Consider the following 17,546-nt stretch of genomic DNA (forward strand, 5'->3'; position numbering starts at 1 on the left):
GATCGGCTCATCTAGAAGCATCTTCTCACCTGGGTCCTTTGAGGAAGATTGTAGATCTTGTCAAGGGCTTTCTATTGATCCGAGAAGTTCGTGGTTTCGTTGACTTTGGGTTTTTCGAGTTTTCCTCTTCACAACTTGAGGTAAGGATGCTTTTACCCTTGTATTTCTTTATTTTGAAGAGATTTTATGGTGTTGTGGTGACTTATGAGCTAATTTGAAGTTATTGTTCAATCAAACCCATGTTTTGCTTAAATAGCCATTTTAATTGACTTTTGCTTGAAATTTCTTAATTCTTTTTTGTTAAAACATGTATTTGAATGTTGTCAGCACCCATATCTATGATGAAGAAGAAAAACCCCAAATTTGGCAAAACCCTACATTCTCAATATGAGTAGAAAACACTAAATTGAATGAAATTTCCTTTGATTCATGGAATATTGTAAATAATAACGAGATGAAAGATGTGGATGTTGACATGGTGACAGAATTGTGGGGATGTTATTTTTCTTTGAAGGTTGTGTTGTATTCTATTCCTTTGCAATGTGGATGCTTGTTGATGGAACAAAATGTGATTGAATTGTTAATTGTGCATGAGTCTGGGTAAGAGTCGGTTTTGGAAATGTGGTGTTGTGTTGGTACCCGCAACGGAAGTTTAAAAGGTGCCCAAATGCCCTGTCTAGGCTTATCGCTGGACGAATGTAGGAAAAATGTTTTTAGGTGTCCACAAAGTCCTGTCGTATTGTAACCGGCAAAAGTGAAAAAATGGATGGTTTTCTTTGGGTGCCCACTCCCTGCCATATAATAGCCGGCAAATGTGGGGGACGATTCTTAAAACAAAAAGCAAAGGGTGTTTTGAATTGGACTCTTACAAGTGGACTCATGGTTTGCTTTTCATGGTTGTGATTGTTTAATTGTTGTGCTTGTCACTATTTAGTTATCATGTATATATATGATTGATAAAGATTACTTGTGAAAACAAATCCCCTTGAAATGTTTTGGTCGCAAGGATACCATAATCTTATTCAAACGATAAAATACGTGGTTAAGTGTATTCCTACTGGGCATATAGCTCAACTCTATTTTATTTTTCAGGAGTTGACAAAGTACCACCTCACTGATGGATTGAAACAAACAATAGCTCCTTTGGAAAAAGTTGATTCGCAGGCGTTTTGTTAGTTTATCAAATTTATTTTGTTGTTGTTATACACCTAGGAGGCTTATATTTTGTAAGGCTATCTAGTTCATTGAACTGAAATACAAATCCCGAATATTGTGGAGATATACATGATGATCTGTAATCTCTTAACCCTTACTTCAATGAGAAAGATGACCTTTTGGGGTACATTATTGTATTTATCTTGGCATGTTCTTGTGAGAAAATTGTAGGGCATTACAAAGCCCGAGGCTTGTACAAAATTAAATACAAAATACAACATTGAACCTTCAGCTCCACAGTCCTCCCAGGCTAAGTCCTTGGTAGAGACATATCACCAGCACCTGAAAATGGTTTCCTACATAGGGTGAGCCAAAACCCAATAGAAACACTATAACACAATGTATAAATCTTAACAAAGCCATAAGGTTGCCAAAACATTTTACATTTCTTTCCAAAACCATGCCATGCTAAGTTTATATCACAATTCTCGAATCATATCCTTTACAATAAAAAAACAAGGGGGAAATCTCAAACCAGTACAACCTTTCACGGATATTTCGTCTGCGAGAAACCGTCAAACAGCACCTATGCAAACGTAGCCTATACAAGCGCTACTAATGCCATTTTATGGATATTTCTTCCGCAGGAACCGACACCCATGTATATGTGCATTTTTCGAAACTTTCACCCTGGACACACAGGCCAACTTATTTTGGTGATACACACCTCTTTCCAACGTTCACCCTTTTTTTCTCAAAATCATATACATTTTCAATGTATTAAATGAGCAACAATGTTCAATGGACATAGATGATAAATTAGTTTTAGTTCACCTAATTCTCATGTAATTTCTACAACACTCATAGCTATCCTCCACCAATAACCCAAAACAGATATCTCTAAACAAGAAAATAAATTTCATTAAAGATACACTTTTCCAAAATCTCAAAATGGGAGTGATAATACATATCCAACTCCGCCATCATTATCAACATTATTTCAATTTCATAATTCTCAACATCAATTCCATTCTCTCTTTACAATCTCAAACATTCACATTTTTAGGGCAAAATCCTTTCTCTTTGAAAATCAATTTCAATGTAGGAAATACCTCATTTCAACATATATCAACTCCACTTTCATACTCACAAGCTTTTCCAATAGACCATTTGAAAACCCCTCTTTTTCATTTTTGATTTCAAACCCTAGGTTTTACCAAAAACCCCCAAACCACTATAATCTTTTGAAATAGCTAATAACTAACGTAAAACTTATACAAGAGTGAAAACTCCCTACCTCAAGCTTAGAAGAGGAACAAGGAAGAAAAGCCCGAAAGTTGATGGTGACGAAACAACGATTTGCTCTGATCAAAACGAAGCTCTTGATAAGCTCTACACTTAATCTCAAAGGAGTAACATGAGGAGATGATTCTAAGTAAATAGATTTGAAGATCTTTGAGTGAAAAAGTGAGTTTAGAGAGAGAGAGGAGTGACTCACGGTTTAGAGAGGGGAAAGAGAAGATAAAGTGAAGAAAAGGGTAAGTGAGGGCCCTATTTATAAAGCTAGGTTAAAGTGAAATAAAGTCTCAAAGTCAACCCAAAAGAACAAGTGAAAATCCCTAAGAAGTAGGGCCCAAAATCAAACCAAAATCTGGAAAAAAAAATCACAGGGGTCGACCCTTGTGTCGGTGGTGTCAACCCTTCAGGAAGAATTGACAAAAATTGACAATGCTGGCAACAGACAAGGTGTCGACCCTTGGACTAGAGGTGTCGACACTAAATTTCAACAACTAAACCCAGATTCTGCAGTAGATAAGGGTCGACCCTTCCTAGACTGGTGTCGACCCTTAAGGCCAACAACAAAGACAAGTGTTGACACCACAAAGGCTGGTGTCGACCCTAAATTTCAACAGCTATTCCAAGAACATAGCAATAAGATGGTGTCGACACCTCCAAGGCTAATGTCGACCCTTGGAGCGGAACAAGGCAAGGAAAAGAAGGCAGCGTCGACACCAGCAAGGATGGTGTCGACCCCTAAAACCAAAACTAAACATGAAAAAAAGGGAACGACTATCACGAATATGGTTTCTCGGATTTAGAAGTAATAAATGGGTCGGGTCTAAATCAGGATTACTATAACACTCATGTCATACACAAGCACACACCAACTTTACTAACACTCACACCACACTAGTAACTTAGTCTGTTGAATACACAGACCTACACCACTACTAGACAATTCACTCAACACACTTTATTTGTGTTCTCACTTTTATATGTGACTTTCCATTTATCTCTCACATTTGTAAATCTATACAGATGAAAAAATGGTGGTCATGGTGAAAGCGAAAGACCGTCACAAAACTTAGCGCTACAATGGCGACGACTGTTGCAGGGATGACTGCAAAACCAGTTCAATGGAGCAGGGCAGTGCGATGATTTCACTGCACCCCTGGTTCCGAGGCAATGTTTTTGTGCTTTCAATTGTTGATCTCAAATCTCCATATCAATGGAATGCCAAATTATTGGAATAAATCAGAATTTCATGTGGTAAAAAGAATTACAGTATTTCATGTAGGTATGAGATGCATGAATGGTGTTATAAATAAAATTTTCCAAATTTTCTAATTTCTTGGTGAGAACCCTTTTTGACAATATTGTTGTGATAACTAACATGGTTAATAAACCATAAGAATGTCACAATTAGTCCATTCCATTTCAAGCACTTCATTGATAAAAGAGACGAAGCACAAGAGTTTAACCAGACCATACTAGATTAAACATGACAAACAAAACAGGAAAATAGAGCTTAGAACAAAAACTTGAAAAACACAATAACTACAGAGGCCTACAACTAGTAGAATAGCAAAAAGAACGAACATCTCAGAAATAGAGGAGCTAGCTGATTGAATTCTTTATGTAGCTGCAAAACTAGATGGAGCTTAGCTTGAGAGAAGAAGCTATTGTTTGCCATAGCAAAGCTGAAAAGCTAAAAAGACTCAGCTACGAAGTAGATGTCATACATCCATGGAGCTACATCAACATGAATATCCTTACTGCCTTTTAACTGCCCAAACAATTAATCTTAACATACCAACCCCTACTGAAGGAAAGTGAGGCAAAGAAGCACAACATGAATCCACTGGAGAAAACAAACAACCAAAAAAAGGAAAGATCAAAGCTAACTTGTGAGGAGGAAACTAAAGACAGCGGAGATAACTTATACATGTCTTTTCTGACTTACAATTTACTTGTGAGACTGACAAATGTGTTGTTCTTTGCACATTACTAGAATATGTGCTAACCCATTTATAGTATTGTGCAAACTTATACAAGTCTTTTGTAACTTACAAATTACTTGTTCAAAATAATAGGTGAAAAAAATATTAAAAAACCTACTATGCAGTTGTTGAATGGAAAAGAATGCTATATGTCATTAGTTTTTTTTTTTTTTTGTGGGGGGGGGGGGGGGGGAATTACAGAGCAGTGCCTCTTATGTCAATTTTGCACTTTAATTTTTAAATTTGTATCAATTTGGTCCAAAATGACACAAATACTTCAATACTCCAACAAGACACAAAATGATAGAAAATATGGGTAGGGTAACATTCAGGAAATTTAATATCATTGTGTCATTTTGGATTGTATAAAGATTCGAGAGGAGAATAGATAAGATGGATGAACCCAAATTTTATTGGGAAACGAATTGAAACGGAACACTTTTATATATTTGATCACCTCAAACCTAATAGAGAAGCATGACAAACCAAGGTACACAATAATTTATGCTTTCCTGAGATTGTGGGTGCCAATTGGTACTTCACAATTTGAAGTGGGAGAAGTTAACAATGGGTTTGCCAACGGTGAAGTTCGCAATTATGTGAATAAAAGTATAGAAAAAAAAAAAAAAACCAAAACAAAACGAAACAAAAGTGAAATGCAGCAATTTGAACAGCCAAAAAACAACTTTGTACATTTTCTCACCTCTCTACTTCCTCCTTTTCTCCTTTCTTTTTTTCTTGTTTCCTCATTCATTTCTAGTATTTTGAGTCCTCTAATGGAGAAAGGTATGTTTTTTAAAGTATTCAAATCGCTTCATGAGTGTCTCTGCCTTCACTACCATCTTTTCTAATGCAAAGTCGCAAGCATCCACAAAAACTTCCTACCCCATGAGGGAACTCATCATAAAGATGAGATGGTATCATCCCAACCTTATCCACAACCTAATCTGTTAAAGAAAATTGAATTTCAAATCATTATCAAACAGATTAAGATATAAATCACTTTGTAAATGTTAATCATTTGAAAAACAGGATATGTCTTCAAGAACTTGGTGATTCACAAAAACAGCATAACTAAATTTACTTTTCATTGGAAGCTGACATGTACTAAATATTGAACCTAAATAGAATCAACAATATTTTGGTTTGCAAATGTATCTAAACATTGAGAAAAATGTAAGCCGGATCAGAAACATTTTCTGGTACAGAGGGCATTCTTTCTGCAACATGAGGATGTGCTTTTTATTGAAAAAAATAAATTATTTGCAAATACAATGGTTCAAATTTCAAAGAAGCAAATTATATTCTAATAGAACAAACAAACAAACAAATTTCTGTTTTTTTTTTTTTTTTGGCCTCAGCAGGTAACAAAAAAATTATGGCTAGCTTTATATAAGAACAAAAATAGGGGTGGCATTGTATACTTCAGTTCTACACCTAAGAGAACATAGAAAATGTAAAAATATATTTGGTGGAACACACATAGATTGGTATATGAGCCGCAATATCCACATATGACATATAAGTCATAAAGTTAGTCCTACATAACCATCCAACTCATCCACATTCCGGTAGGTTAGAGCATCCCACTAAGGGCTTTGAAAGAAAGCAAGATTTCACATTGATCAACAAAAAAAAGCAAAAGCAAGATTTCACCATTAATTATAACTTGAAAAACTCCGCTTATTATCAACAACTCCCACCTCACACCCATCCACACACAGACAAATATACATACCAAGAAAACCAAAAAACAAAAACCACCCAAATAAAAAAAGGAAACAAAAGAAAACTATTTATCAAAAGAAGAAAACAAAACAAATAAAACATACCCTTTTCCTGTTTCAATACACTTCAAATAAAACATACCTGCTAACTTTTCAAAGCAACCAAGGCCGCATGCAAGAGAGTCCCATGCACTTGCAATGGCAAAGTTGTTTCCTATGAAAAAAACATCCAGAAAAGGCAAGAGAATTTGGTTAATAACAAATAAAATAAAATTAGCAACCAAGTTCAAGCTCTTTTACAGAAAAACACAAGTAAAGGACCAAAGTTTTTGATTTCATTAGCTATTACTGCAAAGTCTTAGTTACTCTAGCTGTTAAAAGATGAAATAATTTCTTAAAATGTCCCAACAGATAACATGGTGTTACAGACAACTAGGCATCAATACTTGCATGTTTTCTTTGTAAGCATTATACAAGGTTTCTTTGTAATTGCAGTTACAATAAGATTTGGAAGCTGATATTCTACCCTGCATTTTTAGCACAAAAATTGATTCTTCCATCAATGAATGGCAAATATAAGAATAGAATTTAGACGAATACAAACAATGAGCAATGACTTCCTAATTTGGTACCAAGCTAGTAAATGGTAAATGGCAATGACTTCAATTTATATATATATATATATATAACAATCTAGTAGAATAAATATATCTGAAGGAAAAGTCTCTCATTCCAAACATTTTTTTACCATGTCATGTTTTGGAGTTTGCCCAAAGAATTCTGGAGCGACAAAGTAACCAGGGATTTCACTCCAGTGTTTAAGATGCTGGTCTTTCGTCAACCTCATTATCTGGAAAAGAAACCCATTTTATCAATTGATTAGAGACCATTTGTTACTATTAAATGAATTTCCCCTTTTGATTTCTTCTTGTTCTTTGTCATATTGCCCACTCCCCAACAAGTTTAAACAGATCAATGTGTAAATTTGAAAGAAAAAAAAACTCTATAAGACTATATGGTATACCAATTTCAAAAACTTTCATCTCTTTTTTCAATATATGCCTTGAATTTTGAAATCTAAATAATACTCCCAAGTAGGGTAGGTGGCCTGTCAACTCCCCTTTACTCAAGGAAACCTAAATTCCTCCAACTGCAACAGATTGCCTTCATGAATTTTGACCAAACTAGGTGGCTTCATAATTGTCAAATGTAATCTAGCATGCAAGGAGAAAGGTTTAAAAACTCAACGTGATATTAAACAAAGTTTTGCTTCTTGCAAAGGCGTGGAAGTCCAAATAATCAATAGTCTTGCCTAAGTGTGTGTGGTAGGGAGGATTTTCAATTGTGGTATGTGGAAAGGAATTCCTTGTCAATTTTCTTGATATATCTCTTATTCCTTTATCATATATGAGATTTTTCACCATGCCTGCATAAAAGTATATCACTATATTCAATAAAAAAACCTCATGACATTTCTATAACTCATAAAATAGCAACCCATTCCATTTAAAGTTCGTAGTTCTCTATAGAGACAAGAAGCCTTATTTTAAATCAGAGCATCCAAAGTACTTTTCAAGCAAATTTGTGGCATACCTTGAGAAGAGTACAAAATCTTGCAATGCGGTTTATACAATGATTATGAATACATCCTAAAGTTTGTTTCCACAACAACAAAGGCCTGGAGAACAAAAAGGTAATAACAACAATAGTTAGTAGATTTTGCTATTTAAACTGTCCACATATCCTTTCTATTATTTTTTTCACAATACACTAAGAAAATACAGAAAAATACACTTCTACAAGCTGAAACTAGAAAAGAGCACTATCAAAAAAAATTTAAACAAACCTTCCATCAAAGCTCTCCAACTGGCAACTGGAAACATCTTTTTGCTGAACAGGATTAGTGATCTTGAGCTGTGTATTGGTATAACCTTGTAAGTAATCAGCGACGTGCCTAGCAACATCCTCTGTTGATTGACTCTTCTAGTTAAAACCCAATCATTGCGATTGTTCAAAATACTTCAGCAAATAAAAACAATAATCTCAAACGCAACACATCCATTTGTTGGCTAAACTCCTGAATCAAGAAAAGAAAATTTTGGGCCAGGCCTATATGGAGAACAGAGTAAAGAGAGCTTAAAGACTAAACTTGTGCAGCAAAAGGGAAATAGTGAAGTCATCAAATTGATATACTTTGCACCTCCTCAACTTTGATTGAACAGGAAAGATATTCGAACATGTTTTCCATGCGAATATTTTCACTTTATTCAGAATTTTCAGCTGCCAAATCTTCCTTGAAAATGCCATTTCAAAACTCCCACCATCTGAACTGACCAGTGTTTCTCTGCTTCACAAATCCATCTCCAAATGATATGCCAACTTAACAGAAAAAAAGGCCACTTTTAGTGAAGTGCCCAACCAGTATGTCATGAGAAAGCCTTAGCATCGGCATGGAGGACTTTGGAAACACAAATAGGTTTGTAAGAATAAGGCCTTGGAATCTATCTATCTTTCCAAATCTTCATAGACCTGCCATTTCCAATAAGCCAACGCAGCGCAACCTCCAGAAGAGACTTTGCATTCCAAATACTCCTCCAAACAGTGGGTTACTACTCAAGCTAAAAGAGCTTTATTAAAAGCCCATCCCACAAAGATAAACAAACAAAAAGCAAGTTCATACAATTTCTTTCATCTCTCCTTCCTTTCCTTTTCCTTTGATGATGGGGGAATTCTCAGATGTGGACGAGCATTTCTGCTTTCACCGTGATCTTTTTTGAGTCTTTCCATAACAAACCGCCATATTCTCATGCGAAGACTTACTGCAAGATAAGGAAACAAATACATAAGTTGATAAGATGTTCGAATAAATATACATGAACACTAAAGATAAGATAAAGTTGATACTTGATAAGAGTAACTAAGATAAAGTTTGGGCTCAAAAGATAAGATTAAGTTACAGACAACTAGGATTGATACTTGCACATTCTGCCATAAAGTCATTTTTTAAAGCATCATAAAAGTTTTTTTTGTAATTTCATAAACAAGGAGATTTGGAAGCTGATATTCTACCCTACATTGATGACGAACTTATCCCTTCATTGATGAATAGCATTTAAGCAAATACAAACTATGAGCAATGACTTCACAATGTGGCACCAAGCTAGTACAGAGTAATTGACTACTTTTTAAATGTCCTATGATCTAGTAGAATAAATATATCTAAAGAAAAGTCTCTCATTCCAAACATTTTTCAATATTTCATGTTTTGGAGTTCGCTAGAAGATTTTTGTAGTGGCTAAGTAACTAGTGATTTCTCTCTAGTGTCTGCTAAGATGCTTCAGTCTTAGGTCAACCCCAAAATCTGGAAAACAACCCCATTTTATCAAAGACAAGAGAACCATTTTAGATGAACTTCCCCTTCTGTTTTCTTCTTAGACAAGAGAATCATTTCATCACCCACTTCACGACAAGTCTAAACAGATCAATATGCAAATTTAAACAAACAAACATATAAACTCTATGTGGTATACCAATTTCAAATAGTTTCATATATTTTTTTTGAATATTTGCCTTGGATTTGAATTCTAAATAATACTCCAAGTAGGGTAGGTGGCTTCTCAACTTCCCTTTAATCAAGCCTAAATCCCTCCAACTACTACAGATTGCCCACATGGATTTTGACCAAACTAGCTGACTCCGAAACTATCAAATGTAGTCTAGCATGCATGGAGAATGGTATGAAAATACAACGTGATATTAAATAAAATTTCCCTTCTGGCAATGGAAGTCTTGCCTGATAGTGTGCAGTCGAGAGATTTTTCAATTGCAGTCTATGGAAAGGAATTCATTCTCAATTTTCTTGATTTATCTCTCACTCCTCCATCACTTACGAGAGCTTTCACTATGACTAGACAGAAGTAAATCAATATATTAAAAGAAATTTTAAAAATAATTAAAAACCTCATGACAATTGTAAAACTCAAAACATAGCAACCCATTGCATCCAAAATTGTAGTTCTCTCCAAAGCCAAGAAGCATTAAGTTAAATCAGAGCAGCCAAAGTCTACATCAAGCATATTTCTGGCATATCTTGAAAAGAGGCAGAAAATCTCGCAATGCAGTTTAGACAATGAGTATGGATACATCCTAAAGTTTGTTTCCACAACAACAAAGCCCTGGATAACAAAGAGGTAATAACAATAGATGGTGGGCTTCACTATTTAAACTGTCCACAAATCTTTTTCTAAATTTTTACACAGAACACTAAGAAAATATAGAAAAATACTCTTTACAAGCTGAACAACAAAAAGAATGTAGTATTCAAAGCCACAACTGCATGTTTGTAGTAGAGTCAGGGTAAAGATAAAATAAAAAAACAGAATGAAATTCATCCATTCAGTAGAGGTTTATAGATAGAAAAGGAAAATAAAATATATGAAAGGAAAAGAAAAGGAATGAATGTAAAAACATTGTTGTGTGTTGATACAGGCAAAAAATAGAAGCTGTATACCAGAATTTTGAGAGCTGATGTGAAGATATAGTTGAAGACACAAGCTGATCAATTTGAGTTGACCAGACCTTAGTAGCAGGAGACTCCTAATTCGGTGACTTTTTTACTAAGAAACACGATTCCATGCTCCCAAGTAGGAAACCTGTAATAAACTTGCTCCGAACTGAGATAGAACCTTTCAAGCATACAAATCTTAACACTGTGTTTGGTTGGAAGATTTTGAAAGGGAACGGGAAAAGATAGGTAAAATATGAATAAAATATACCTACATTCCACCTAATTTTACACACCTTTTCCTTTTTCCTTTTCCTTTCCCTTTCCAAATCCCTTCCTAAATCCTTCAACCAAACAGAGGATCAGAAATAAAATTATAGTACTTTCTATTTACATAATATTTATTTATACTTAACAAAGACAATATGTATTTGACATCAATCTCCAACAAAAATTCATATTTTAACAAATATATTAAAACTAAGTAGAAAAATAATTTTAGAATATAGTTATATATTTACTTTTTAATAAATAAAATATATACACGATCCAAGTGGCTGAGTGAGTCTAGTTTGAGCTGAAGTTATAGAGTTAGTTAGCAAGGTAGTTAAAAGATTAGTTAACTTTTTATCCAAAGAGGGTATAAAACTTTTTTGTTAGGGTTGTATCAGAGGGATATATGATTGTAACGAAGGTTCCCCCCCCCCCCCCCCTCCCTTCAATTCTCTCCCCTATGCTACGCTATTTTCTTTTCTCTGAAATCTTCTTCTTCTGTGCTTCTTCCTTGCATCTTTCCATTATTGAAGCTTAGTTTGCCCTGTTTTTCCTTCTCTGTTTCCTATTGGAATATTTTAGGGCTTCCTCATGTGTTCAATCACTCTACTTGAAATTTCGTCATTCACAACGAATTGGAACTCTCAGTTGTGTTAAAGTTCCAAAAAGAAGAAGAACAAAGAAAAAAGAAAAAGAAAACCCTCTGTTGTAAAAAAGATATGAGATGATGCTGGTATTGAGAAATAAACAAACAAAAAAAATGGTATGAGAGATATTTGTTTGTACCTGCAGTTGGGTGCTTATACATATACATGTACACAGATCTTGAAGCAAAGTGAGTTGGTTGATGTTGTTGTTGTTCTCGTCAAGAGCACCAAGTGACAGGAACTCCATATTATAACATGATCTTATCTCCAATTGACCGAGATTTCTGAGATTGTTGGCATTGGGTAAAGATTTGAGCCTCTCACAATATTGGATACGAACAGATTCAAGAGATGGACAATCAATTTTGATCCCTTCCTCAGCAAAAAGTGACTACAATTTTCTGCAAACCTCAATCAGAAGTTGTTTTAGTCAATGTTTTAAAAACGGGACCGGTGAACGAACCGGAAAACGTATCGGGTGGACGGGTCACTGGTTCAACCGTCGAGTTGAACCGGAATCGAACCGTGACGTAATAAATATATTAAAATTATATTTAAATAAAAATATAAGTAATAAAATTATAAATTAAAAATATTAAAAATATTAAATTATTTTAAATATTTGTCCTAATATTTTTTTTACTGAAAAATATAATAATATATTTTAAAATATTATTAATTTCAATTTTGGAAGATGAAATCAAATATTTAATATTCCCTCCATATGATTTTAATTCAAATAATTTCATTGAAAGGAAATCAAAAATTTTTGAGGGATATCAAACTTGCAATATTCCCTCCAATACATTTGATTGAATCCCACATGGATGTCTTGAGTTTTTTTGAAAGAGTTTTTTTCTTATAAATAGGTGAAGACTTTCACAATAATTTCATCAAACTCTTAATGGGATTCCTCACAAGAGGAGACCCTTGAAAAAGAGTTTCAAATTAAAATTTTCTTATATTCTTATATTTTATATATATATATATATATATATATAAAATAAGAAAGAAAGAAAGGAAAAAATAAAAATAAGCCGGTCCGGTTCGATCAACCCGTGACCGGGTCGACCGGTTCACCGGTTTAACCGGTGGGTTCACCGGTTTTCAATAAATAGGCCGGTTTTTACAATTGGCCGGTTTGAGGGGGCTGACCGGACCGGAACCCCATCCGGTCACCAGTTCAACCGGTTGAACCGGCCGGTCCGATCCGGTTTTTAAAACCATGGTTTTAGTGTGGACGGTAGCCCACCGCTTGGTGTTAAATATGTGAGCTTTGAATATTCTGTTGGACAATCTTCACTGTATTTAAAAAGATTTAATTCTGTTGTGTACAAAACAACAACAAGAATAAAAGAAATAAAGAAAAGGAGAAAATATGTTTGATTACAAAAATCAAACTCGAAATAAAAATAAATAAATAAAAAACAGATTTTATTTTGTTACAAAAACAAAATTAAAATCTGAATAAATAAACAAATAAAAACAACACTGAAAGTAATTAAATAACTTACTTGATTTAATTTCTTCGAATTATTTTTCTGATCAAGTCCAGTGTTTAACACTGTGTCCTTAAGACAGATTCGTCCTCTCCATGGTGCTTTCAGAATTCGGACGTCTATCTCCCAGGATGAAATGATCTACCACAAACAATAGCAGCACTACTAATTGTTTGCCTTACGAACACACTAAGTGTTTACACTCTTTCTTTTGAAAATAAAATGCAGCAATATGAAGAATAGAATTAACAGATGTGAAATACGAAATTTCTGAATGGAAAACATCAAATGAGGATGGTCCTATTTATAGATGTGAAGGTGGCTCTTGGATTTGAATTAAACAGGTATGTAGCTCTTGGTTTTGAATTGAACAGGTATCATACCTGTTGGGTTTTGAATTCAAACAGATTTGAATCAATTCAAACAGATAGTAAAACGGGAAGGGCCCTGTTTGGGTGTGCATTAATTCCAAAACAGTTTATTTCTGTTTGAAACCGGGAAGGGCCCTGTTTGGATAAACAAAAAATCCAAATCAATTTAATTTGAATTATGGATTTTATTTTAATAAAAAATAAAATTAAATTCAAATGTTTTTGGCCCAAAAAGATTAGAAGCCCAACCCAACCAACACCACGCACCCGCGCCCAAGCCCAGGCCCAGCCCAGCCCGCCCGACCGGACGGACGGCGGCGCGCGCGCGTGTGTGGTGATTTTTGGGTCCAATGGGTCTAGCCCATTTTGCCCATAACCTCTCCCTCTAAAACACTTGGGTACCCCTTGGGGCACACCCCAAGTATCTCACCCTAAGCCTTATAAACCCTTTCAAAACCTCCCACCAAATCAATGTGGGACAAGCCAATTTACAACCTTAAGGAATTTCCACCAAAACTCAATTTCCATGGAGCACACTTTGGCTTCAATTTCCCATTCACTCGGTAATGGTTTTGAGCAACCAAATATACCACGTGAATCACAACGCGAATCACAACGCGGCATAGAACGCGTTACTACTTTGACCCGAGTAAATCGACACTCGGGGCCCACCTAAAAAATAGACCTAACTTAGGAAAAAATTCTGGTTTTATCCAGAATTTTATAACCATTTCCAACAATCCCCCACATGAATGGAATTTGATGACAACGGAAATGCAACAATATGCAGACTTTAACGAAAGAGTATAAGTCGAAAATATCTTGCATCAGGATAGGTAGTTTTCGGCTTTGAACCTTCCCTAGTGATAACCTATCGGACTTACTGGCTAACCAATGGACGCGATGCCTTGAATTGTTCGGCCGTTTGTGTAAGCCAAGACAATAGATTTCACACAAAATATCTTCTAACACATCGTGGTTCTCACTGTTGTGTTCATTTTGGCCTTGAACACGCCTGGTTTTCATAAATGTTTCTAGAGAATTTAGCCTTTGCATTCTCATAGAACCGGCCCCAGTTCAACACTCATATAGGTGATTCTTATTGTGAGTATCTCTTTATACTCGTCTTGATTTTATGCCTTAATCAAGATATAAGTAATCATTAAAAGCAAAGCTTATCCTTATACCCCTGCAGACAACATATGTTGCAGATATCACTCTCACCATAGGAATGGGTAGGAATTTTAATCCCTTGGTGATTTCTGGTGAGCCATACATAACTTAATTGTCCCTTTGAACTTAGTTCTTGGGATCTCCAGTCATATAAGTAGGGTTACCATTATGACGACTCTTATGTAATAGGCTTTAATCCCATCCCCTTCGATGAACTATACACTAGCTCTTTTGTCAAACCTTTGGTTAACGGATCCGCAATATTCTCTTTAGATTTTATATAATCTATTGAGATTATTCCGTTTGACAACAATTGCCTTACGGTATTATGTCGACGACGAATATGTCGTGACTTACCATTATACATATGATTCTGTGCCCTGCCTATTGCAGATTGACTATCACAATGAATGCAAATAGCTGGCACAGGTTTTGGCCACATTGGAATGTCTTCTAAGAAGTGACGAAGCCATTCTGCTTCTTCACCTGCTTTGTCTAAAGCAATGAACTCGGATTCCATTGTGGATCGTGCGATGCAAGTTTGTTTCGTGGACTTCCAAGAAACAGCAGCGCCTCCTAGAGTAAAGACATATCCACTAGTGGATTTTGAATCTTTAGTATCCGATATCCAACTGGCATCACAATAACCTTCGAGTACTGCTGGATATCGCGTAAAGTTCAAACCATGATCACGAGTAAATCTTAGATATCTAAGAACCCGAATGATCGCTTTCCAATGGTCTTCTCCAGGGTTACTAGTGTACCTACTCAATTTACTTATAGCATAAGCTATATCAGGACGAGTACAATTCATTAGGTACATTAGGCTTCCAATGATTTGGGAGTATTTTAACTGAGACACTACATCACCTTTATTTTTCGATAAATAAAGACTGATGTCTACAGGTGTTCTAGCTAAATTCAAATCATCCTTGATAAATTTATCAAGGATTTTCTCAATATAATGAGATTGAGATAATGCATTGCATAGACGCATTTGTCACATTCGTTTATCTTAAACCCATTAGTAAGCATTGCATGATCAAATTTTTCATGCCATTGCTTAGGTGCTTGTTTTAATCCATAAAGGGATTTTACAAGTCGACAAACTTTCTTTTCTTGCCCTGATACTACAAACCCTTCGGGTTGTTCCATATAGATCTCTTCATTTAGATCACCGTTTAAGAAAGCTGTTTTAACATCCATTTGATGTATTTCTAAATTAAACAACGCTGCTATAGCAATAAGCATGCGAATGGATGTTATTCTTGTCACAGGGGAATATGTGTCAAAATAGTCCAGACCTTCCTTTTGTCTGTAACCTTTAACAACGAGTCTTGCTTTATACTTGTCAATTGAACCATCTGCTTTCATTTTTCTCTTGAATATCCATTTATATCCAAGAGGTTTAGAACCTGGTGTAAGATCCACCAATTCCCAAGTATGATTTTGCATAATGGATTCAATTTCATTATTAACAGCCTCTTTCCACAAAGGTGCTTCAGGACCTGTCATTGCTGCCTTAAAGCTTTGAGGTTCATTTTCTAACAAGTATGTCAGAAAATCTGGACCAAAGGATTTTGATGTTCTCGCTCTTTTACTTCGTCTTGGTTCATCATTAGTTAAATCCTGTTGGTCGAGACTATTACTAGTCTCTTGTGTTTGATTGCCATTAGTCTCTTGACTTTGTGTACAATCATAAGTTCTTTTCTGTGAACTTAATTCATGTCCTTTCTTGTAAGGAAAGACATGTTCAAAAAACACAGCATTCCTTGACTCTATAATAGTGTTCACATTTATATCAGGTATATCTGATTTATAAGTCAGAAACCGATATGCACTACTATTCTGAGCATAACCAATAAACACACAATCTACTGTTTTTGGTCCAATTTTAGTCTTTTTAGGAACAGGTACTTCAACTTTTGCCAAACACCCCCACACTTTTAAGTATTTGTAGGAAGGTGGTCGACCTTTCCACAATTCATAAGGAATGCTTTTGGTTTTCTTGTGGGGTATTCTATTAAGAACATAATTAGCAGACAATATTGCTTCCCCCCACAAGTTCTGTGGTAAGCCTGAACTTAGTAACATGGCATTCATTATTTCTTTTAGAGTTCTATTCTTCCTTTCAGCAATTCCATTTTGCTGTGGAGAATAAGGGGCTGTAGTGTGGTGAATAATGCCATGTTGTGCACAAAATTCATTTAATGGTGCATCATATTCACCACCCCTATCACTTCTAACCATTTTAATGGTTTTACCAAGTTGATTTTCAACTTCTGTTTTGTAGAGTTTAAACATTTCTAAGGCTTCATCTTTACTTCTAAGTAAATAAACATAACAATATCTTGTGCAATCATCGATAAATGTTATGAAATACTTTTTGCCTCCTCTAGTTTGAATAAATTTTAAATCACATACATCAGTATGAATTAATTCTAGAGGTTCGGTTTTTCTTTCAACTTATTTAAATGGAGCCTTAGTTAGTTTCGCTTCTACACAAATTTCACATTTATGATTAGGATTAATTTCAAACTTTGGTATATAATCTAAACCAATTAATCTACGCAAAGCATCAAAATTCACATGTCCTAATCTACCATGCCATAAATTTGACTCAAGAATATAAACAAAAGATGTGTTATTCTTATTCATAGCAACTTTCGGTACAACTGTCATTACATTCAACTTAAAGAGACCTTCACTCATATATCCCTTACCAACATACATACCACTCTTTGTTAATACAAACTTATCAGACTCAAATACAAGCCTAAAACCATTTTTACTTAACAAAGACCCAGAAACTAAATTCTTCCGGATGTCAGGTACATGCAGTACGTTGTTGAGGGTCAGTTCTTTCCCTGATGTCATCTTCAAGATTACTTTCCCTTGTCCAGCCACAGTAGAAGT

The 17,546-nt window shown here is 35.0% G+C and overlaps 1 long non-coding RNA gene across 18 annotated transcripts; it reads right to left on the reverse strand.

Annotated features, from left to right (window-relative positions):
* Positions 1 to 463: 463 nt before the first annotated feature.
* LOC145820250 (uncharacterized) lies at positions 464 to 12,012 on the reverse strand. 18 transcript variants are annotated; one of them, XR_014361452.1, is made up of 9 exons: positions 11,727 to 12,012; positions 10,674 to 10,815; positions 9,957 to 10,070; positions 8,010 to 8,982; positions 7,757 to 7,841; positions 6,912 to 7,013; positions 6,306 to 6,377; positions 5,140 to 5,383; positions 1,267 to 1,497 (listed from the first exon to the last, which is right to left on the reverse strand). It is a non-coding gene; the product is annotated as an uncharacterized LOC145820250 (long non-coding RNA). The 18 variants fall into 18 exon arrangements; XR_014361458.1 differs by lacking the exon at positions 1,267 to 1,497 and having other exon boundaries at positions 4,845 to 5,383; positions 8,010 to 8,130; positions 8,364 to 8,982; XR_014361454.1 differs by lacking the exon at positions 1,267 to 1,497 and having other exon boundaries at positions 4,845 to 5,383; positions 8,010 to 8,240; positions 8,364 to 8,982.
* Positions 12,013 to 17,546: the final 5,534 nt, after the last annotated feature.

Source organism: Camellia sinensis, chromosome 2 (genome assembly GCF_055761805.1).
Source record: "Camellia sinensis isolate YWXY chromosome 2, ASM5576180v1, whole genome shotgun sequence".
Lineage (NCBI taxonomy): Eukaryota > Viridiplantae > Streptophyta > Magnoliopsida > Ericales > Theaceae > Camellia > Camellia sinensis.